The 26,576-nt window shown below is 34.6% G+C and overlaps 1 long non-coding RNA gene across 1 annotated transcript; it reads left to right on the forward strand.

Annotated features, from left to right (window-relative positions):
• The first annotated feature begins 1,349 nt into the window (after window positions 1-1,349).
• Window positions 1,350-14,503, forward strand: LOC107843349. Its single transcript, XR_007045978.1, has 2 exons — window positions 1,350-1,998; window positions 14,120-14,503. It is a non-coding gene; the product is annotated as an uncharacterized LOC107843349 (long non-coding RNA).
• Window positions 14,504-26,576: the final 12,073 nt, after the last annotated feature.

Here is a 26,576-nt window from a genome sequence, read left to right on the forward strand (position 1 = left end):
AGGTATAGTCCTGCTTTGGCATACTAACTTTGTCAGTGTTACTAGAAAAGGTTCAGGAGCTCCATGCTATGATTAAGTTTAACTCCTTTAATTTATCTTGGCATTTTTCCATTACTTATGCTAGCACTAATTATAATACTCGTAGAATTCTTTGGCAGAACCTTATAAGTTATGCTCATTCCATAACTGGCCCGTGATTATTAGCTGGAAATTTAAATGATATTTTTATCCAAAATGATAAATTAGAGGGGGGGGGGGGGGTAGGTCTATTAATAGTTTTAGAAGTTCTGAATTTTGGGACTGTATCAATTCCTGTCAACTTATGACCTAGGTTATAAAGGCAACAAATATACTTGGTCAAACCATAGGAAAAAACTTAATGTTGTTATCTTTGAAAGACTTGATAGGGTTTTGTCACCAAAGAGTGGATAGAAAGCTGGCCAAATGCTCATGCTACCCATCTGCCGAAAACTCACTTCAATCATAACCCTTTACTTATCTCATTTACTAATAAATACTCTGATAATGGTAGAAAACCCTTTAGGCTGGAAAAGTATTAGATGGATCACCTGAAGTTTAGTTATATTGTTAAGCAGTGTTAGGATACGAACGATTTTACTCGTGCTATTCCTGCCTTTTGGGAAACTATTTTACAGTGGAGTTCCCATAACTTCGAGAATTACGTACCAAGAAATGTATCCTAGCCCGTCTCGCTGGGATTCAAAACTCCCCCAAATATGCTTTAAGTGTTTTCCTTCAAAATCTAGAACATATGCTTAAATCTGATTTTAATGATATCCTAAAGAATGAAGAAGACCATTGGAAAATGCTGTTGACACCTAATTTTTACCCTCCACGACTAAGTTTAATTCTGAGTTTATTTGATCTTTAAATAAAATTTTAACAATATTTATCGAGGTAATTTTAGTCATTTAAAGTAACTAGTATATGTTTTTGTAGTTGCGTATACGAGATCATTTAATTTTATGAAAAAATTAAATTTTAATCAAGGGTTATCTAGAATATGAATTCAAATGGATAAAATCTTGATTTAAAAATAATTTATTCTTAAAATAATTTATTTGAAAAATAATTGTGTGATTTTATTGAATCAAGAACATCGGGATTGAATTGGTTGTTAATTCGTTTGACAGATTATTTTAATTTAATCAATTTATTAAATTAGAACTTGATTGAAAATCAAATTGACCATAATTGCAATGCAATTGATCAATTGAATTTTAATTAACCTAAAATTTAAATATTATTATCTAAATTCTCAATTTTTTTGGCTATTTAATAAAGGCCCTAAATCCCCAATTCCCAACCAGACCAACAAACTTCAACCAGCCCTTTTCCCAAATCAGGCCCAACAGCCTGCTCCTGCCCAAAGACCTGACCCGGCCCACAATTCCCATGCTTACAACCTCCATCCCAGCCGTTTCAACCCCAAAACGACGTTCAACGGTAACATCAATTCAACAGCAAAATCCCAAATCGTCCATTTTTACCGTTTAACCCTTTTAGTACAGCCATCCACGGCCAAAAAACCAGAAAACTTTCAATCTTTCTTCAGTTTGGACTCACTATTTCGGGCAAAGAAGTACCCCCAACGTCTCTTCTTCACCTCTCTCACTGCGAAAAAAATCAGTTGGAGTACAAGACTTTTAATGGTTTTTCGTCCTGCTGTGGACCTGAATTTTTCAAGTAATTCAATTCAAAATTCGAAATTGAAATCCGAAACCCTAGCTATTTCCCTCCAATTTTCCCCTATAAATAGATGCTAAGAAGAAAGGGGTGAGAGGAGGATTTTTGGGGAAAAATTGGGGGTTCTGAAGGTGCTTGCCTTTAACCTCACGAAACCGAAATTCTCAAAGAACTGTCGAAATATCGGAATTCGACGTTCTTGTTCAAATTCTATTGGTTGGAATCAACTCGAGGTGGTGGAATTTCATTCGACTGAAAGCTCGTCGTCTCGGTGTCGCTGCCCGAAAATCGGTAAGGCTCCATTCTCTTTACACTATTCTGTTTTTTTTCCACTGTTATGAATGTTGTGGCTGGGATTGGTTGAATCTCCATAAGGTTTTAATTGTTTGGATGGTATTGCTGTAATGATTCTGGGATATGGTTGTGGTGTCGGAGTTCCGGAGTTCCGTTGTGTGAAACGTATTGCCGATTACTTCTTTATTTTGCAATTCGGTAGTCTCAGTACGTGTTTATTCTGTAATGATTTGGATGCAACTTTATGTTGAAGGTTATTTGGAGATCCCCTTACCTTGCAATTTCGATTAGAGTCTATCAAAAAGAGTGAAGCCACTCATACATCATGTTTGAGGTGTGCCATTAAAGCTTGATTCATTTTTTTTTTCCGACTTCTATTGTTGATTGATTTCTCTTCTTTTGCTTGCTACCATGCCTTGTTTCTCGTTGTGTGGTCACATATTGCCTAGCTTGAGTCCATAGTTCGCCCCTCGTAGATTGCAAGATAAGCGATTACTTTGTTTAAAGTCTTTTGATCTAGTGCGTTTTGATTCATCTCTTTAGTTTTTGCACATTTCATCTAGACAAAGCAATGCTAAAGTTAGGCGACTGTTAGATGTTTTACATATAAGTCATCAGTGGCAAAGTTGCTGTTGGAATTTGTTACTCAGTAATTTTATTACGTTATGTAGGGGATAGTGTGTCTTTCTTGTGAACTTTTTTCTTTCCTGTACATATGTTTACCACGATATGACTATTAGGCATTTCTTAATAGAAATTTGGTCCCCCTTAATAAAAAGTAGCCTAGAATCTATTTTGTCTATGCATGAAAAGAAATAAAAGGAGAAAGGAGCAACTGCTATATGCCCTTATCATAATTATTTTTATTTTGTAGCCTTGTCTACTATTATATGCTCTTATCGTGGTTATTTTTGGCCTTGTCTACTGCTATGTGCTCCGGTTATGCTCATTTTCGTTGTCTGCTTATTCAAAAGAATGTTAATTATATATTCTTCCATGAGGCGTATGGCTTTGGATTTTCAAGAACGGGAATCATATGATATGTTGGGAATCTCATTTTCGTTGTCTGCTTATTCAAAAGAATGTTAATTATATATTCTTCCATGAGGCGTATGGCTTTGGTAGTTTGTTTATTCTCACTTAGTCATATGCTAACTCTCATTCTTACTTTGTTTGACATGTGAAATCTGTTGTGAGTCCACCGGACTCTCTCTCCTTGCATATCCTATTGGGCCAAAGATGCCCAATCCCGAGTCAAGCCTCATTAAAGTCCAAAACTAAACTGATATACATGGGGCCGCACTAGTATACATGCTGGTATACACTCATATGTAGCTAATATACACTGGGGAAGTAGCTGCCATACACCATAAACATATTGATTTCGGCGCCAATATACAGTAGTATATGCAATATACATACAAGGGAGCGCAGAAAAAAAAGGGCCTGGTATACCTGTGATATACATGCAGGGAAATGGACTTAAAAGTCCATGAAGGTGCTAGCCCAAAGGCTGGGCAGCCCAAAGGCTGGGCAGCCCACTGATGGGCCCAAAGGGGCCCAACTTCAACTTTAATCTTTCTTCTCTTATAAATTGCAACTTATACGGTCTACTTGTACTAACTTTAATTAATTAACCTGGTGTTTTCCCATGTTTGTTGCTATTTTATTTTATCTCAATTTTCCTACTTGATTCACAATTGTCTCACCTAATTCAATTTATTCAAAAAAAGAATAATTTGGTGTCGTTGACTTTTTCTTAAACAAGTCTCTGAAAAAAAAAATGAATACTCTAGTCCAAATGATATTTATTTAATCAAATGACCAAATAGTGTAGTTGGGTAAAATAATAATAACAATAATAATAATTTCCTTCAAACTTGAGAAGTTAGTTTTTTTCGTAAATTTTAACTTTCTACAATTGATAAAATGTTTTAATAGGTTACTTTCTTAATATTTTTCAAAAGTGTTGATCATAACAAAATGACCATTTTTATGACAATAATAATAATAAATAATTTTATAATTATCATTTTTCATGAAAATCTAACTTTATCTTCTTTAAATTCAAAATGTGCAATGCAGTTTAGATAGTTTTTTTTTTTAACCCAATTAAATATTTCATATTCCTTAAAAATAATTATGAATTAAGTAAAGTGTTTTTATCAAAGTAAAAATTTTGTAGTTCTTCTCAAAACAATTAATCATGAGCGAAACGAGTAACTTCGTTATTTTTTCTCGAAATTAATATTGAATCAAGTAGAGTACATTGTAGTTTTTTTTTCTTAATTCAAGTAAGACTATTTATCGTCTGAATAAATATATAAGACTATTTAGATGTGCGAATAAATAATTCTAAGTATTAAAAACCAACCCTTTTTTTTGCAAAAATTAGCCATGTTTTGTAAACTAGTAAAAAAAAATGATCTTTTGGTGAACTGTTATAAAACGGATGCTCTTGAATGCCATAAAAATCTTCTTCGGGCGTTAATTGAATCCTTATTCAATTTCTCTTATTTTAAAGATTTGTTTTTAAATCTTTGAAATATCTTTAAGTTTTTTCTAGATATTTTTCTATAAAAAAAATTAAGTGACCACTCTATAAATTTTGTCAAAATTATTTCGAAACTCTCTTGAATCTTTCAAAATAGTTTAAAAGGGTTCAAACTATTTTCTTTAAAATAAAAACTTCAAAAAGGGATAAAACAAATGCACTCTCGTATTAACTGGTTTAGTAAACAGGATGCTAACACCAAATATTTCCACTTGTCTATTCTCAATAGGCGTCCTCGAAATAAAATTTCCTACTTTAAGGACTCCAATGACAATTGAATTACTAATCCCGACCAACCCTCAAATCACGTTTTCATCTACGTTTCAAATTGTTTTACTACTGACCATACCTATATTGATTGGTCTCACTTAAGACAGTCCCATTCTAGTTTCCACAAGTTGGACCTCTCTGTGTTGGACTAAAGCTCCAGGACCGGATGGGCTTCACCCCCATTTTTTCCAATCTTAATGGGGTGTTGTTGGTCCTTCGGTTAAAAATGTGTGCCATACGGTTTTCAATACCCAGACTCTCTTAAATTCTATGAATGACACCCTCCTTTGTCTAATCCCAAAATTTTCTAATGCAATTCTTTTAAAAAAATTTTGCCCTATCAGTCTTTGTAATACAACTTACAAAATTATTACAAAAATTATTGCCAACCTCATTAGTCCATAATCAAGCCAAGTTCTTAAAAGGACGTCGTGCGTGTGATAATGTTATCCTTGTCCAAGAACTTGTTACCCATATAACTCGGTCAAAAAATACGTTACTAGCTTTATTCTCAAACTAGATTTGGAAAAAGCTTTTGACTGTCTGGAATGGTCTTTTGTCTATCGTACCCTTCTTTTCTTTAAATTCCCTTTAAAAATTACTTCTTTCATTATGAAGTGCATCTCCACCAGTAATATAGCCATCCTAGTTAACAGTACCCAGATTAGTTATTTCTCTCATTCTTGAGGTATCCGACAAGGCGATCCTATGTCTCTGTATATTTTTATTCTTTGTATGGATCTTCTCTCCAATTATATTTGTCATCAGTTTGATACCTTTCGCTGGGACCCAATTACCCTGAGTAGAAATGGACCTTCCTTTTCCCACCTATTTTTTACCGACGACTTAACTCTTACCTCTAAAGCTAGCACTTTTTCTATCCATACGATTCATTACTGTATGAATCGTTTTAGTACCCTCTCGGGGCAAAAGATTAATCTGGCCAAATCAAATGTTGTTTTCTCTCTTTCATGTCCCCAAGATACTCGGGTATTAATAAAGGATCTCTTTGATATTTCACCATCTAACAACTTTGGTAAATATTTAGGTTTTTCCATTCTTCATAGCAATCCTAAGCATGCCGATTTTCAATTCCTTATCGATAATATGCGTCAAAAACTTGCGTCTTGGAAATCTAAATTTCTCTCTCCAACTGGCAGGCTTGTCTTGATCCGGTCTACTTTAGACGCAATTCCCTCCTATATAATGCAGTACTTCAAACTTCCAACAAAGACTTGTACTACTATTGATAAAATTCAGAGAGATTTCTTTTGGGGTTCAACTGATCAAAAGCAAAAGCTTCACCATATAAGTTGGGATAAGGTCACCTCTCTGAAAGATTGTGGGGGTCTGAGTCTTCATAAGGCCGATATTAAAAATCGAACTCTTTTAATGAGTCTGTCCTGGAGACTATTCAATAACTCTACTCCCCTCTAGGCAAAAACTCTTCTTCAAAAGTACAATCATATTCATCGTAAACCCACTACCTTTTTTATTTGGCGAAACATTCTTTTCAAGGGATCTCTTTGTAATCAAGCCACTGCATTGTCCCCAGATACAGACATATCTATTAACCTTTGGACACATCGTTGGGTTCCCCAACTCCCCACCCTCCGACAGATTATTCATGGTCCTCTTACACTAAAGTAGACCTTTGCCTCTTGGATATCTGGACAGGTCATCAGTGGGATTGGGGTAAGCTATCCTTTGAAATCCCCCATTTTTTCACTTCAAAGGCCAACTGTATTCGACCAAACCCATCTCTTGGCCTCTGTGATAAACCTTACTGGGCTTACACCGCAAATGGCCTATTTTTTTTCAAAATTTGTGTACAAATCGTTTAATAATATTTTCTCCAATAACTATGCTTTAAGTTGGATTTGGAAACTAAATTCCTTAGCTAAGATTCGTCACTTCCTGTGGCTTTACTCGCATGACAAGTTGCCCACAACTGCTTATCTTTATCATATTGGAATTTCTCCGCATCCGAATTACCCGATATGCCACTTAGAACCTGAAACCCCTATCCATATTTTCACCTGATGTTATGTGTCTAAAAAATTCTGGTTAGACATAGGTTTAAGCCCCTCCCAGCTCGATACCACAAACCATCATTGGCTAAATTCTTTGAAATCTCAACCCTCTCCATTCCAGGATGTATCCTTAGACTGGCTGACCTTTTTCCCTATGGCTATTTGGAATATTTGGCTTAACCGAAACAATAATGTTTTTCATACCAAAAAAAAAAAAATTCCTAATTGTACTTTGGTTAGAGCAAAAATTATGGATTATATAAATTATGTTACCATCCCTAGTGTCCGTCAAGGTTTTGTTGCCCTTAAAGTTAGGTGGTTTCCACCTCCCAAAGGTATATACAAACTAAACATAGACGGGTTCTTTTCTGAGACTAATGCACGATGTGGTTTGGGAGGGGTTATCTGTAATTACTTAGGTACTTGGATTACTGGGTTTTGTGCTACAGGCAACAGTCACTGTCACACTCTGGTAGAAATTGAGGCTCTAAAACATGGTCTTAAACTTGCTATTACTCGTAACCTTACCCCTCTTATTATTGAAACTGATTCAGTAGAAGTTATTCAACTTTTGTAGCATCCTACCATACCTTTTACTAATATTCTAACTCTTTGCGGGTCAGTGTTCAAGAGCATGGGAAATCTAGTGGTGCAACATAACTTTTGGGAGGCTAACAAGGTAGCCAATAGTTTGTCCCGCTCAAGTTATTCCTATCTTAGTCTGGCAAAGTTATCTCTCTCCAATCTCCTTCTTCTTCGGCTGCTGTACATCTGCTGAATGATGCTAATGGTGTTTTTTGTAATCGTTTTGTGTCCTGGTTACGGTTTAATAGTCTTCTATGTCTAGGAAATTAATCTATCTCATCTCATGTAAATAGCAATGGTAAGCCTACTACTACTACTTATGTTTGTAATTCTGCTAATCTAGGGGCCTCTTCCAAAAGTGACCCCCTATTTTGTAATGCTACTTAATATATATATATATATATATATATATATATATATATATATATTTTATATATCCAGTTTACCCAAAAAAAGAATCATAACCTGTGTCAAAATAGTGAGTTACTCAAGAACGATAAATAGGGAGGCGACATAACCTTTTGGAACATCCAAAGAATTGCAACTGGGACCTTGTGTCCCATTTTTTTTTTTGCTATAGTAATGGACTATCTCACTCATTTTCTTCATGAGTTAAAGACTAGCCTATATAAATTTCAACCAAAGTGTGCCAACGTATCTCTAACTCATTTATATTTTGCAAGTGACCTATTTCCTTTTGTAGAGAAGACAATAGGACCAATTAAACAACTTTATGATAAGTTTGTTGTTTTCTCCAAGGCATCTGAACTTCAGGCAAACCTCCACAAAAGTAATATATACTTTTGAGGGGTGAAAAGTAAAAAACATAAGCACACAGTACAACAACTTGGGATAGTCCATGGTGCATTACCATTCACATAACTAGATGTGCCATTAGTTACTAAAAAGTAAACCATCCTACATTGGTAGCTTTCGATAGAAAAAGTTATAACAAGAATTTACTCATGGACTACAAATAAATTGGCATACGTAGAGAGAGTTCAATTATTCAAATTCGTGGTGTTCGAAATACAAGTTTTTTTTGGCAATAAAATATGAACTATTACCGTACCAAGCAATCAAAGAACAATTACACCTAAAGAGCACTTATGATTTTGTCCCCATCCTATGGAGGTTGACAATCCTCAGTTAGCCTCAAATTGATGTACCTAGCTACAAATAGTTTGTTTCAAATATGCATACTGCCTACCCTGCTTAGTATGTAACAGTAACTCTAACCTTCCCCTAGTTATATTTTTCACCTATTGTATAATTAACTCAGTATGTACATTTGTTCCTTAGAATACTTTCATGTTTTTAGCATGCCAAATCTGATAAATTGTAGCTGCATAAATTGTCATCATGATCTTCTTCTTCCCTTTAGGTCAGCGCTTTCCTGCCACCATATGTATAGTCTCTCTCGTGCCTCGTCTAAAATGCACTCCAATACAGTCTATCACACCTAACCATATGTCACGACCCAACCTCGGGCCTAGCCGTGACGGGTATCGCAAGTCCACCGTGGGTTGGAGATCACCCCTATAATCTGTCTAATCCAATCATGATATAGTGTGATACAGAAGTAATCCAAACAAACATATGGAAGATAAATAAACCAAGACAAAGGTTCTAAGATTCCAAACAAATATCACAATCCACAATTGTCCACAAAAGCCTCTAAAACAATTTGAATATCAAACTAGGTCGGAACATGCCCTCGACCATGACAAAGACAATGACAATGATAATGTTAATATGAACTCTTCAATTCTAAAATATGGAAATAAACTAATTGAATGACTAAGCTTTCCAGAGGATGGAAGCTCACCACTTCACCATGAACCAAACGACAAACTTGAATCACCTAACATTGTATAAGGGTAAAAGAGGTGTCCTCGGATCCTACATTATGAAATAATGTAGCGTCCTAGGGCAGTTAGCAGGGTGAGCGCTAGCATGTAACTCAGGATAGGAATAAAATAATGTCATTTCAAAAATCAAGTCCAACTCAATATATATGTTCACATATATGCATACATACATATATAAGATGTTGGGATAAGAAATAAGGTTTAGTATGAGATTTTAAATTAATAAGCTGGACTGTGTGACTCTAACCGTGCTAAAAATACCCATGGGCTATATGGGTTCGGCTCCCTTCACTGTAAGGGCCCTAGTGCATGTTAGTCGCACGAATCAGAGAAATCCATGAAAGGACCGGGGAATCCATGACTCCAGCCATTCTAAAATATATATAAGTGTGAATTATGTACATGTTCATAAAAAAACCCATGCCAGCAAATGTGGTTTTCAGTATTGATCCTCCCCGGAAGTCCACCTTTCATGGTGAGCTACACAACACCCTTTTAAGCCCAATTAAAATATCTTCACATAACCATCCATTATAGTTATTCAATTAGGCACTTTCCATTGGTATCGTGATACGGGACAAAATAAGGGAAATAAGAAATCACACCCCAAAGCAGTCCACAAATCACAACAAATCGCGGACCAAATGGGGACCACTCTCGGATTCGACAAACACAACAAGAATACAAGATATGTAGGTTTATTTGACACTAAAAACAGCAACAACAACAAGAGATAATCAACAATATGATAGGAAGAAACAACACTATGATAATAAGAACCAACGGTTACAAGATTACAAGAACCAATGGTTCACTAGAAAACACAAACTAAAACATGAAATGTAAAGATAGGAAGTGAGACATACACTACAATAAGATCCAAGAACCTATAGACATATTCCATCTAAGGACCCCTAGAACTTACAATAGTAACACCATACTCTTACGAAGACACGAGAGGGGTTCCACTGCTCAAGCACCAACGTTTCCAAGCAATACACATTCACAAGTGTTTCCACACTTACCATGCCCTAGTTTTCGGCCTAGAGAGCCTTCTGTCAAGTGTTCTTACAATAATATACAACAACCAAATAAAATAAACCCTAACATGTTCTCTTTATAGACTTATTACAATAATAGGAAAAATAAAAAAAGTTCCCCTTAGTGTTAAATGAACAAAATGGCTCCCATGGAGTGCAATAGAGGGACGGATTTTGAGCCCTTTTCATACTCCAACTTGTACACTCCGTAGGTTGCATTCAACACACTAAAAAATGTCCAGCTTCATGATTGTACCCGTATCATATCGTCATACCAATTAATTATGCTTGCAAGCTTATAAAATTATGTCATTCCAACCATCCACCAACTTGGGGGAATCCACGACGCCCAAACTCTAATTTAAAACCAATCATGGCCACTAAGGCCTATAGAAATTATTTATATTCCATTAACATTTTATGTAATGCAATAGTTTAAAAATAGTTAAATTATGCATATGGACATGTTTTAAAGCCAATTTCATAAGGTGGGTTGAGGTTATTACCAATATCTATACCAAAATTCATACAATTTGCGGAAATCTAGGACCCTGATTTAATTATTCATAATTATGGGGGAATCCATGACCCCCATTCCATTTATCATACCTATGCACCCAATGAGTTCCAAAATCCATCAATAATGCATAAACAAATGCTTGTAAGCCATGGAAATACCTTTAAACAATAACTATCCAAATCCTTAACCCAAGTTCTAAAACCAAACATTGAAATCACATAAATATCAAATCATTGCATGCCATGATAAAATACAAATTTAGGAAAGAGCTATACGCCTGAAAATACAAAGGATTTGGGAAAAAAACCACACTTTGAGCTCTAGATGACCAACCCTTAGAAACCCTAGCCTTGCTCTTGATTAGGAAATTTGAGAGAGAAGAGAGTGTTTATGTTATGTTAAATGGGTGAAAATAGGGATAAGGAAGGTTTTATGTCATGGGAATATTGTAAAAGAAGGAAAAAGATCAAATTACCCTCAATGAAAAATGTGAAGAAAAATAACTCTAGTCGCTATGGGTTACGTGATGACTCGTGGCCACCGGTCACGAGTTGTCACCATGACTCGTAGCCTAGGCAGTGGCTTGAGGTATACACACTGATGATACTATGAGTCGTACCCTACAACTCATACTCTGGCATCACGACTCATGACACCAAGTCGGAGTTTGGGCAGACTCTTGGGCACCCTTTACTAGTTTGATCATGAGTCACCCCCTATAACTCGTGACCATTCCTTACGACTCATAAGGTCCTAATCATTATCAAGGTAGAAATATTAGACAACCTTAGTGGTTGGACTATGATTTGTATCATACGATTCGTAACAAGTGACTAGGACTCGTCACTTAGGTCACAGATTGAGCCATGAGCTTAATCACAGGAAAAATTTAAGAGCCCAAAACCTGGAGTATTACATTATTCCCTCCCCCCAGGATTGTTAGTCCTAGAATAAGGAGTCAAGATACCCATTAGCACGAATAAAAGAAAAAATAAAACCACAACACTATGAACAAAATCCAAAAAATGATAAGAGCAAAAAGGGAACTCATACCTCAAACACTTCCATCTAACGTGGGGAACAAGAATGGATACTTGGACTACATGTCCTCTTCAGCTTCCCAAGTAGCTTCTTCCACCTTTTGATTCCTCCAAAATTGTACTTGTACTATACTTAAAAATAAAGGAAGATTAGTCTTTATAAACTTTTCTTATTAGGGTCAAAAATCCAAAGCCATCCACTATTGGAGTTATACCATGTAATTTTCTATTTTAAAATAGAATTGTTTTTATTTTAAAGGTCAATATAAATATTATTTTAAGAAATTAAATTTTTGGAGAAATTTAATTGAATCTAATATTTTCTTATATACATAGGCATTGTTTTTTTTTTTAATCTTACATGCAAAATATTATATGCCATTTAAAATTCATAAATTTTAAATTGTAGTAGGATGTTTTATCATAATTTTTTCAGTTATAAAAAATTAATCTCTAGTCTATGATCTAAAAGTTTCATTAGCTTTTAAAAAAAATAAAATCATTCACTAAAAATATCACAATTTGATGTGTTACACGTTTACTTTCCCTTTCTTTTACATCCATATTATGAGTTATCTTGAAATCTCCAAACTAATAAAAAGAGAACTTAATAAAGCCTATGTTTCGTTTTTCACCAAAGAAAAAAAGCCTATGTTTTAACTTCAAAAAAATAAAAGATACAAAAGAACAAATAGAGCCATTAAATTATTAATAAAATAAAAAAAGTTGTTTATTAATTATCATTCTTGACTAAATTGTTAGGATGATATACGAAACTTAAAATTACACAAAGTCACAACTTAAGATTCACTTATTACACAAAATTCTAACTCTCAAAACATGTTACAAAAATCTCACTTTTTCAATTTCTCTCTCTAAGAATACATATACATAGCTTTACCAAAATTGACTCACGATTTTGGTCCTTAAAAGAAGCCTACAGTCAAGGAGCGATTACCATTTTTAAATCCAAACGTGTTTGAGTCCAACTAATACTCCTTGACATTCAATTTTAACTAGATCTACATTTAACACTATGAAATTTTAAGATCTGAGGTTAGTTTTTTTTTTGTTCTGACTTTACTAAATTTTGGAGATGTCGGATGAACAAGAAGGTGCATGTGGTTCATTCACTTATTTTTTTTTTTATAGTACTGAAATAATATTTTGATTTTCTATTTTATCAAAATATAGAATCAAACTTAGCTTTCTTTATTTTTGATTTTCAATTACATCTTTTTACAGTTATTAAATCAACTACTTATTTCTTAGTAAATGGATGATTCTCCTTCTTTTAGTTTAGGAATAACTCAGTTAGAGTATAATGTACCAACAAATCGCGTTATTGAATTCGTTCCCGGAGAATTTGATTACGAGGATCCTAATTTTGATGAAAACAGATCAAAACATCGTAACAACCCAATTAAGATGAAAAAGCTCAGGAAAATTGCTGATGAAAGGTCGAAAGAACAAATTAAAGAATCGTCAAGCAAAATAAAAAAAGATGATATTGCATAGCCACGTCTATCAAAGTATTTTTTTTAATTTTTTATTTTTGAATTTGATTGTTAATTTGTACTGGGATATTTTGTATTTTATTTAGTAATGTGAGTTTTTTACTTTTATTTTTTGAAGATGGTTGTTAGCTCTGCTGTGGAATATCATTTTTTTTTTTGTTGTTTATTTTACAAGTTGCAAGTGTATATACATAACACCATTTTATATATGATAGACATATACATATGTGACGTTGTGATATTTTGGAACAATAAATATATGTATAGTTCATATACATTTATTTCTTATCTACGATTTTTTATGTTGTTTATGTAGGAGTTGATTGATTTTGTTATACTAATATACATTCAGAACTCATGTATATATTTTACTGTTATGTAAAGTCTCTTTTTACGGCAGAAAGTATATACATACATTACTGATTTGCACTTTTCATTTGTCAGTGTACATAGAGAAAAACACTTATGTATATGTTATACATATATATGAGTGATTTTATGTTTTTGAACATATACATATGTTATTTTTTTATTATACCTTTTTGTATACTGATTGCGGAATATACATTACATATATGTATATAATGGACATATACACAAGTATTGCTTCATATTTTATATTTTTTTTATTAATTATTAGTAACGATGTGTTATATTAATTAACTTGATTCATTGTATGCATGTCAAGGACTGTGGAGTGTATGTAGCTGAGTGTGCAAAATACCTAAGCGAAGGAATTGATGTGCTTTCAATTGGTTTTGAAGTAGAATAGGATCGTATGCAATATGCGTTGCTCCTTTGAAATTTTGATCTTTCAGAAAGTGGAGAAATATTATGTTAGTGACAATGACGACCCTCCAAGATCAAGGACAAAAAATGTCCCCCTACCTGATAAAGCTGGAGTAGTTAGCATTGAGTAGGCTTAAAGATGTTTAAGGTAAAGACTTTTTATTTCTGTTGATTTGTTAGCAATTTGATTTTCAAACTAATTTAGGTGTTTTATATGTATACAGTTGCTACAACACATTGACTAATGTTTTTGAATTATTGATTAAATTGTGTGTGCATAAAATTGTGTATTGTGCATATTAAGTATTGCTATAATGTACGTATCGTACATATATATAACTGTTATGTAGAATGTAATTATGTTCATATACATAAACATACGATATAGATTCAGTCATATATACATTGTCATATGACTTATAAATTTAACTATTTTTTTAATAAAAAATAAACATAATGTTGGATAATCGGTTACACTGTTTATATTGTATTTTAAAATTGCAAAACTGATTCAACATATTAGATTCGCTTTTTAGTTAGCATATGTATCATATGATTAATAAAACAGTACTAATCAAAATTTTTATGTATATTTAGTCATATATATGAACATAGGATGTATGTGCAATCAAATATACATTGCTGATATTGTGGACATAACACATAACTATACAGTAAAGCATAAATAACAATACATAACAATACTTAAGATCATTGTGGAAGTACAACTTACTAAAAATTGCAACCCACTACTTTAAAGTGTATTTGTTGACATATACACTGACATTATTTTTAACATCTAAAATTTTGTGGTCTATTATAGTTAAATATCTCTATATTTATATACATAAGTAACCAGTAAAATATACATAAGTTTAACAGATATCTATATACATAACAATACATAACAATATTTCAGATCATTGCGGAAGTGCAACTTACTAAGAATTGCAACCCATTACTCTAAAGTGTATTTATTGACATATACATTGACATCATTATTAACATGCAAAAATTTGTAGTCTTTCATAGTCAAATATCTACATATTTATATACACCAACAATTGACTATATATATAAGTGTTATATAGAGTGAATATGTATCCATATACATAAACTTAGGACATATGTTCTTTCATATATACATTATCATATTGGTAATTAGTGTAAATATTCTTTTTGTCAAAACTACATAAGGTTGGTAAATCAGTTACACTACTTATAATGTATGTGCCAATATGTCTACATATACATAGAAATTATAGTTATCAATAATTAATTATTTCATAAATGATATGTATGAATTTTTCTACATATACATTAGTTAATAAGAAATTCATATACAATACTCATCAGCAATCAAAAAATCAATGTACAAATGAATATATGCATATTCCAAAACTGATTGTATACATAAGTAACCTGTAAAATATACATAAGTTTAACAAGCCGATGTAGTATATATAACATACAAAATCTAACACTACTTTACACATAACAACATATCCGAGTTAGACAAGTACAAAACAGATATGTATATAAATACATATTAACACCAATTTTATCATTAAAATATGTAGATAGTACGAGACATTTATTATATAATAACGCAACAACAACATATACAAGAAAATAAAAATAAAAAAAGACATCAAACACACATGATAAAGTGAAGAAAAACTGATATTTATGTCAACCTAACAACAACCCACTTAAATTGTTCAACAAAATATTACATAAGTGTAACAATCTAAAAATGTGATGAATTATGTGAAATTTATGATTTTATGTGATTTAATTATTTTACCCCTTTCCGTAGTTGCATTATGGTATTTCTAGGGTGTAGGAGTGATTGACATAGTTTTTGATGCATTTTGGTACCATTTATGTGATATTGTAGTTTTTGATGGTTTCAAAAGCCTTATTTTAGACTTATGGGGATAACTTTTGATCCATGCGACGGGTGACCAAATAGAATACGCTCAGATCCGAAATATCAATTTTAGGCTAGGTAAACCTTTGATTCGGGTTTCGGTGCATTTGAGCTCATTTCGACCTATTAATCGGAAAGTTGAAAAATTAGAAAATGATTGTGGGACCCACATTTGGTTGAAACGACCACGGATGGAAAATCCGACTTCACCAGCACATCAGGAATGTCGATTTTAGGATGTTAGCATATTTGGTATGATTTTACGGCTTTTAAATTTCATTTCGATCCTCGATTTGGAAAGTTACAATTTCGAGTTTCGGGGGTCAACTTCTTGAAAATGATATTTTTTCAAAAATTTGACTTCGCAAACATGTCTGAAACTTCAAATTTAGTGTGTTTACATAGTTCGTCTGCTTATATCAGACTCCAAATGAATTTCGGACAGCCTATCGAAGTTCACATTGAACCAAAAAGGAAAAAGCCAGATTTTTCCTTCCGTTAGAGCAGAAAATCTGCACAATAGATAACAGTTTTTGGGCTTATTTTTCTCATTTTTCATCTTATCTTTTGAGAGTTAAACTTTAAAATATTGTGGGACCTTAAAGGTGAAGCTTGTAGGAGCTTGGAAAGCTAGATTAACATATATTTCTTGATTTTATTATGGATTTAAGGTAAGAATTCACCATTTTTTTAGTAATTTCTTAACAAATTTTTCAAAACCCAAAAAATCTTAGGGCTTGATTTTAAACCTCAATTTCACTCCATTTTACGTGAATAATATTTTTATCTTATAAATACTAGTTTTTCATCAATTTAACCTTCAAAACAACTTTGATTCTTGACTTTAACCCGGATTTCAAAGATTTTATCAAATAAAGTTCAAAAATGTTTTTTCTTTAATTTGAACCTCATTTTTTACTCAATTTGACTTGGATTTTCAACTGTAGATTCCTAAAAATAAGGGAACATATTTTTAAAGTAAATCTTCGATTTTTCCCTTCTTTTTTGAAAACTCGTTTTTGGGGTCTGTTTTAACTCCGAACCAAAAGTAGTCAATATGGGTATCGTTGATTTTGTTTTGAAGTGTAGATTCCATATTTGATGTTTTTAGAGAAGTTTGGGATCGTTCGTGAAAAGTAAGGTTGTGGATTCGAAGTATAATAGACTGATTTCGACTTTCAAGGTAGGTTATGGCTTAGCTCTTTCAGACTAGGCTGGATAGTAAATAATGGTACAAAATGCATATTAAGGGTGGGAACTAATCATGAAAAATGTCTATCTATGTGTTGTACCGGAGTGGTAGCCTATGTGTGATGTAATTATCAAAATTAAGTTATTATGTGATATGCGTTACCGTGTGGGGTCCTATGTGGATATTAATAGCCTTGAATACATGTGAATAATTGTATTGTGTTGTTAAGATGCTTAATATGATACCATTAGTGTATTGTGATTCTATTCATACTTTATTGGCATATGAGACATGTGAAAATTCGTAGATGAAACTAAAAAAATGAGTGGATATTGACTCATGTGGTTGTGAAAATAAATCATTATGGTTGGTTATGAAAATATATCATGTGGTTGGTTGTGGAAATAAATCATGTGGTTGGTTGTGAAAATACTCATTGTGATTGGTTGTGAGCATTACATCCTCATATCATACTCATTCATGAAACATTGGTATCACCGTAGCAACATTTGAGAAAGACTGGCAACACCTTCTTAAAACCTCCCCGAAGGATTTATTTGGAAGAATATATTGTAACACCTTATAAAACTCTTTTCGAGGAATATGCCAGAAAAGAGATATAAGATATGTGGATTGTATACGGGTTGACGAACCCCCATGGGTCCTACGTCGGAAAGCTTTAGCTCCGTAGGTGTATACGAGGATTGTGCGATGATCTCAGAGGTTGTACCACGACCTTGCGCATCATCATCATATACATTGCACTTACTTTATTGTGTTTATGTTGTGTTGTATTGCCATATTGACTTGTCATCTATGTATTTGTCTTACCTTCCTTTACTTATATTTGATGATCTTGTATCTACATGTTCTCCCTTGTTCTACTTATATGTAATATAATGCATACTTGTGTTCTGTCTTGGTGTGATCTTATAATATATGTGATATATAAGAACTGTTAGTGCAAGCAATATGGGCTACCGTTGTGGGATATTTTCTGATTATAGATGGCGTGCCCTTAGTGTATATTTTGTATGTTTTATTTACTACTTTGCTTGGTTGGCCAATGATACCTACTAAGTACAAGTGGACCGTACTCATGCCTACTGCACCCTTTCTGTGTAGGTCCTAGCTCGAGTGCGCCTCAACTTACTTGACTCGGGCGATTATTGGATCTTTCAACGTAGAAGTTGGACATTTATGTGTTCGGAGTTCACCTCTATCTTTCTATAGTAGTTATGTCTATATTAGTATTCAGAGACAAATATTATTCCTTTGTGGTTATTTTTTTGATGTATTTGACTCTTGAATTGTATTAGTAGTTCTTACACTATTAACACCTGGTTTTGGGTATGATTGGTATTTTGGATAAGTTCTTTCTGTATTTTTATGATTGCTTATATGGTTCGACTTCGTTCTAGAAGCCCTACCTTGGGATGTTTCTGTCTTTTCCTCTTTTTGTATCAGTTTGGGTGATAATCTTACTTGTCAAGGTACGCCGCGATAAGTGTCATCATGACTCCCATTTTTGGATCGTGACAATAAGAGTGGACAATGATAATCAAGTGATTAATCAATATAAGTAGAGAAAAATTAAAAGTTATCGTTTCTTTGGGAAAAAACTACAGGAGTGCCTATTGTCACCTTCATTCAGTAATTTTTTCATAATATTCGAGTAATATTTTGTTTCACTATTTTTACAGTTCCCAGAACCAAATAAATTCTCACCTCTTCTAAGAATCTGAATATTGATAATTCTCGAACCTCCACCAAACACCCATTAATATACTCAGCAATATTTGAAGTCATTATCCGGCCTCTGTTCCCCGATAAATGGCACCTACTCAACAACATAACGTACATCAATAGTTTTCCTAGCTTTGTCACTGTCTAATTCAACAACAATTGATGAAATAAACTTCAAATAAGTTATCAATTTTGCGACAACAATCTCTTCACTTTTGTACTTTACATATTTTATTTCGATTTTTCATTCACCAGAGTGCCTCAAAAGAATTGCAATATTCATCTTTTTGAATACGAATAAAAACGTTTTTTCTTTCAAAGAGATCAAAAATCATTATTCAATTTTTTTGGTGAATTATGTTTTCCGGTTGATCTAATTTTTATGTATTTATTATTTTCAAAATTTGAATTAGTAGAGCTGTTACATAAATTTAGGGATTCAGCAATCCACTTTTAGTGTTATTGTGTTAATTGCGTCCATAATAGAATAAAATTCCACTATTTTTCTTTTTAATAGACGTTTAAAGATTTACATATACATAGAACTTTTATGTATATGACGGCTGTGTTATGTATATTAATCGGGAGAGAGAGTAAAATAATGAAGAAAGTGAGAGAGTGTAAATAAGTCTATTTATACTATATGAAAAGCCACACTTATTTATCATCGTCAATTGGTGGAATTGTAAGTTGTGGTCCATCAAATGACTAATATTGGTTTAATAAAAGGGAAAAGGACATTCATCTGTCATTTTAAAAATAAATAACCATCATTTAACATTTTGTCGAATAATAATCAATCGGCCAAACTATTTTCATGTAATAGTCATTGGGCTATTTTGGTCCACCTCTTCCTTCTTGGGTCATTTCGGTCCACTTATAAAAGGTTGTTGTTTTTATTTTTTTAAATTTTGTTTCATCCATCAAAAAATAAATGACCCATACTTGAACTATTGGACATGAAGTTGTTAGTCGGTCCAAACTAAATTTCCAAAATGGTCAATCGGGACTGTACCAATATGATATATGGATTATAGCAACATGGTATAAGAAGTGTATTAATATGATATAGGGACTGTATCAACATGGTATGAAGATTGTATTAATATGATATAAGAATTGTATTAATATGGTATATATATTATATAGAATGTGCATAGAAACTATACAATAGTTGCATATTGTACATGTATACGATGTGTATAGAAACTATATCATTGTTGTATAAAATATGTATATGCATAAGATATGTAAAAAAATTATATAATTATTGTAAAAAATGTGTATCTAAATAATTATTGTAGCTAAAGATTGAATAAACTGTGTATAGAACTCTATAGTTATTGTATACAATACACTTTTTGTATATAATATGCATAGAATTTGTTTCATTATTGTATAAATTATGTAGAGGTTATAAGATACGTGTCTTTATATTGTTAAAAAAAATAATTAGAAAAATGCGCATGTTAGGATAATTATAGTGTTACATTCTAAAATAATTGACATTAGACAATAAACTAAAATAAAAAATACCAAGAAAAAAAAATAAGGCAGCAGCTGCTGACGAAAAGACCGAGTGGGTATATTTAGGAATTGCCAAATCAATGGCTATTTTGCAGGAATTAATTTCGGCTAAGTGATCATTTGTTTCTTTTCCCCTTAATAACATGGATAATTAAAATTGGATAATATTGAGAAGTTAATTGGAGATAAAACTTCTTTTCTTGAGTGATGGGAGTGGGAAAGACGAGTTGGAACTCCTCAATATAATTTGGGGTCCCCTCTCTTTATCTTTAAAAGGGAGAACAGTTATGTAAATTCATTTCTCTGATAAATCTTGACTAGAGAATATTGTTAATGATGTACTAGTATTATCAAAAAATGACCCAATCGACGGCAGCTCCCTTCACGAACCCCTCCCCCTCCACTCCGCCACCAGACCCACCCGACTTAACCATTCACCAAATGAATGAAGACCCACCTCGAAAACCCTCATACAAAGATGTTGTTATGGAAAAATCCCATGAGGATTCAGCTTGCAACAACGAAGATCTCACTAGTGACGGTGTGTATCGAATAACTAGTGACATGAAACCCTCAATCTCCCTTTCTAAAGAAGAGAAACTCAAAATCTACTCTCCATGGAAGTGCTCTGTAATTATCAAGTGCGTAGGGAAGAAATTCAACCACAATTACCTAAGATCGAAACTAGCTGAGATCTGGAAACTTGAAGAAAAAATGATTCTTATTTACCTCAGTGAAAGATTTTTTACAGTCAAATTAGTACTCGAGGAAAGCCAAAAGAAAATCCTCTATAAAGGCCCATGGTTTGTTGCTGTCTCCTATTCTCTACAAGAAAATGGGACACATCAACAACGATCTGGCTAAGGCTCCCCTTTCTTCCAATAGAGTTCTACGATAAATTAATACTTGAGAAGATTAGGAAATAAATTGGTTTCCTTCTGAAGATCGATACTTGTACATCTGCAACCCTCAGGGGTAGATATGCAAGGATCTGTGTCCAAATCCCAATGGACACCCCAGTTTGCACCTCTATATACATTGGTAACCATTCCCAACCGATATGTTATGAAGGGAAAGGGATCTTGTGTATGGGATGTGGTCGATTGGGGCATGTCGTGAGACACTGTGACTTCAAAAAACTGGAGAACCACCAAGAGACGCCGACCAAAACCTCAGAACAGGAAGCAACAAAAGTAGCTCAAGGTGAGGAGTGGCAAACCATTCCTTTCCACAAGAAAACCACCAAGCAAAAGGTAAAATCACAAAAAACTTAGGCTGGAGGTGGTACACAAAACCATCATATTCCTACTACACCAGTAGAAGAACATAACACTGCTACAGGTAAGTTCCCTGAACCCCATCTCAGAAATCACGCGGTTCCAGAAAATTCTCAAGACGGCAACTCCTCTAACAAAGGAAAACGCAAAGGGAATAAAAACCCTTCTCATTCGGGCCTGCAATCTCAGGGCCCTATGGAAATTGGGTCCAGTAGTAAGTCTACAAAAACATGTCCAAGCCTCAATAAACAAGCCCAACAGGAGGCCCATCCTGAGAGCCAAACCAGGAATGCTCCAAACAAGAATGGGCCACTCCTAAACTCAGACATTAAATGCCCACAGGCCCAATACGAAAAAATAATAACCAAGAAAGCCCAAAAGATGAAGGGGGAAGATACGCAACTCCCATCCTTTCAAATTGTCAGCTCTAGGGTACTCATCACCCTGCTAACATGACCACCGGTGGTCAAATCAACCAGGGAGCCCAAACGCCTTCCCTGCAACACCAGACCTCTTCTACTACTAAATATGGGATTTTACCAACTCTCTTAATTAGTAATGAAATCAACCTTCCTGGAAAGCAGCAAAACAAAAATGACTAAAACCAAACTGACTCTATTTACGGAGCCACCTCCACTGAACCATTCACCCCAATCATGGTTGGAGATGGGTCTTCAAAACATGTCACCAACCATGATAGGAGAGATAGAAGAGAGTCCTGTAGAGGTAATGATGACTCACCCCCTTATCTTGCACTCTTAGTGAAGGAGGGGCTCAACCAAAGCCTGGCAACCTACAAGAACAATCTATGAAAGTCGACTCTTATGACCATAGGAGGCCTGCATTACCTCGAATCTCTAAATACGCAGACTTTAGCAGGGGCCATGAACTAGGTAGCATAGAAACTCCCCTTCTTCCCACCCTCGAATCCCCATTTCCTCTTAAATGGACCAAAACTACTGTACCTGGAGGATACATCTTCTCCAGTGGTAGTGGACCTACCAACACCAACGCCTCCATAGATTTAGGAAAGAGAAAAAATATTGGATATGTTAAGAACAAGCAACAAAGAAATGGAAGATTTTCTAGCAACCATGACAGTCCCAATTACAGAGGCAACCACCCTAGATAGAACACTAGTTTTAAGATTCGGAGAGTTAGTCAGTGAAATGTGGATAGTCCTCCTACCACTGAGCCTCACCAAGTTTACCATAGAAGTCAATCAACCCAGTGTCTTGACAGGGGGGATTTTTAAGACTACACTGAATCCGCTAAAATCGATGATAAATGTGAAACTTCCCCAATTATCACTGACACCGTTAGAAAAGAGGAAGGCAGTTGCAAAAGGTCACCTGCAAACTCAATCACAAATGATGATGAATCTCATTGTTTGGAATGCTAGAGGATCAAATAATGTAGAGTTCAAAAGGCACTGCGGTACTATGATTAACCTTTAAAAACCAGCTATGCTTGCTCTCCTGGAGACACGGATGGCTAACCATCATTCCCTAACCCATGACCTTGGTTTTGACTCTCTGCTCTAAGTTGTGGCAGTTGGTTTATCTGGTGGCATTGCCTTAATGTGGAAAGACGACTACTTTAACATCAACGACATATCAATTACTCCCTAAAGCATCCATGCTGCTGTTAAGGTACATTCTTCTTCTTATTCCTAGTTTCTAAGCATCATCTATGCCAGCACTAACATTAATGATAGACATAATCTCTGGGATCAGATGACTACTATGGCCAATACCATCAATGGTAGAAGCAATACTAGTTGGCTGGTGGGAGGTGACTTCAATGAAGTCCTCAGAGCTACTGAAAAATATAGGGGAAACCCTATTAGCAGTAGTAGGTCCAGAAGTTTTTGGGATTGCATCAACCAAAGCTATCTTGTAGACTTAGGTTTTAAAGGTAGTAAGTACACCTGGACTAATAAAAGATATAGAAATAAGAATAACCTGATTCTTGAAAGGCTTGATAGATGTTTTGCTAATGATAACTGGATTCATCTATATCCTGAAGCTACTGTAACACACCTCCCCAGGGTCCACTCTGATCACTGTCCTCTGCTGGTCAGTCTCACCCCTCACCATCCTTTAAGGGACAAACCCTTTAGGATGGAACCTATGTGGTGCTCCCACCCTCACTTTCCCACACTTATAAACTAAGCCTTTCTCATTAACAACAATCTCACTGATTCCATTAACACTTTTAGATCCATTGTCATCCCTTGGAACAAAGAAGTCTTTAGAAATATTTTTATTAGAAAGAAGAAGATCTTAGCAAGGATTGCGGGTATCCAAAGGAGTCCTCACTACCCCTTTAGTTCCTTCCTGCATAACCTTAAGTCAACCCTCCAAAAAGACTTCAGTGACATCCTTAAGCATGAACATGACTTCTGGAAACTTAAATCTAGGATAAGCTGGATTGATGAGGGAGATGCCAATACCAAATTCTTTCGCACTGTCACCCTCCATAGAAGAAGGAAAAACCGCATAAACTTTCTTAAACTTGATAATGGTAACTGGATCTCAAACCAAGATGACATTAGCCAATCCATCCTTTCTTTTTATAAGGAACTGTACTGTACTGAACACACTATCTCATACCTCCTATGCCAGGAAAAGCCTTTTACCAGGGGTTCCATCCCTGATCAAGCCCATGAAATACTTGATAGTATCGCCACCCTCAATGAGATAAGGAAGGCTGTGTTCAATTTCAAAGCCACCAAAGCCCCTAGACCATATGGACTTCACCCTCTCTTCTACCAAAAATTCTGGGATACCATCAATACTCAGCTTAACTCCTTTTGCAGTAAAGTCTTCTCAACTTGTAAAATGGAGGAGCAGGTTAACAGAACCTACATTTGCCTTATTTCCAAATGCCAGAGTGCTGTTTTTCTTCGTAATTTCAGGCCAATTGGTCTATGTAATACCCAATACAAGATCATCACCAAGATCATAGTCAATAGAATCAAACCATTCTTGGCTAAGATCATTGGTCCCACCCAGGCTAGGTTTCTTGCAAATAGAAGAGCTTCTGACAATGCAATCATGATCCAAGAGTACAAAAGCCATTTTGCAAAAATAAAAGAGAAAGTGGGCAACATGATCATCAAAATTGATCTTGAAAAAGCCTTTGATAAATTGGAATAATCCTTCATAAAGTAAGCTCTGAAATTCTTCAACTTTTCTCCAAAACTTTCCAACCTCATCATGTCCTGCATCTCCACTTTCTCTATCTCTGTCCTCTCTAATGGCACCAACACCCAATACTTCCAACCTACTAGAGGCATAAGACAGGGGGACCCTATCTCCCCCTATCTTTTCATCCTAACCATGGAACTTCTTTCTAAAAGAATAGACCATGAGGTTGACCTTCTCAAGTGGTCCTCCATCTCCATCAGTATAAAGGGTCCTAATCTCTCTCACCTCTTCTTTGCCAATGATCTAACCCTTTTTGCCAAAGCAAACAAAGAGAACTGTGAAATCATCAAGCAAACCCTTGACTCCTTTAGTGCTTACTCTGGTCAGAGAATCAATAGGAGGAAATCCAAAGTTCTCTTCTCCAAAAATTGTTCTACTCATACTTGTAACTACTTGACCTCTATCCTTAACATTCCCCACAAGGACAATTTTGGAAAATACCTAGGCGTTCCTATCTTTCACAAAGCTCCTACCAATGGGGACTTCCAATTCATCATTGACAACATGAAAGCCAAGATTACTGGATGGAAAACTCAATTTCTAAACTAAGTAGGCAGAACAACCCTCACTAGAGCCTCCCTTAATAGCATCCCTACCCATATAATGCAATACATCTAACTGCCCCAAACAATCACTAATCGAATTGACAAAATCCAAAGGGACTTTATTTGGGGCACTACTAATGAGAAAAGGAAGTTGTATATGATTAAGTGGAGTGTTGTTACTCAACCTAAGCATCTGGGTGGTTTGGGTATCCATAAAGCTAGTACTAAAAATGACACTATGCATTGTGCCCTATCTTGGAGACTCACCAAGGACCCCAATTCCCTCTGGTCAAAACTCCTTCTTAATGAATATAGTTTGACCACTAACCACCAGAGAGCTTCCAGAACTTGGAAATGTATCATCAAGGGAAATGCTGTCTGTAGAGAAGCCTCCCTGTGGATCATTCATAAAGGGGAACAGAAAAGTTTCTGGACTGACAAATGGCTCCTAAACACTAATTCCTTGAACAACATTATTCAAGGACCTCCTACGAGGAATCTTCACCTGGTCACTATATTCAAGTTTTGGAGAAATGACATTTGGGATTTCTCAACCCTTCCTTATGAGTTACCCCTAAACATACAATCCATTCCATCTTCTTCCACACCACTAAGAGCACTATGGATTATCCAATATGGGGCCCAACTGGTAGTGGCCAGTTTAAGAGCAGCACTGCTTACAAGCTCATCAATTCTAAATCCCACCCTCTTGTAATCCAGAAAAACTTCTCTTGGATTTGGAATCTGAGTATCCCCAATAAGATAAAATATTTTCTCTAGCTGCTTAACCATAATAAACTTCTCTGTAACTCTATTCTGGCCAAGAGAGGCATCCCAATCCTTCCCAACTACTACTACTGCAGTAACACCCTTGAAGATGTACCCCATATCTTTTGGAAATGTCCAAAAGTCCAGCAGCTATGG

Source organism: Capsicum annuum, chromosome 10 (genome assembly GCF_002878395.1).
Source record: "Capsicum annuum cultivar UCD-10X-F1 chromosome 10, UCD10Xv1.1, whole genome shotgun sequence".
Lineage (NCBI taxonomy): Eukaryota > Viridiplantae > Streptophyta > Magnoliopsida > Solanales > Solanaceae > Capsicum > Capsicum annuum.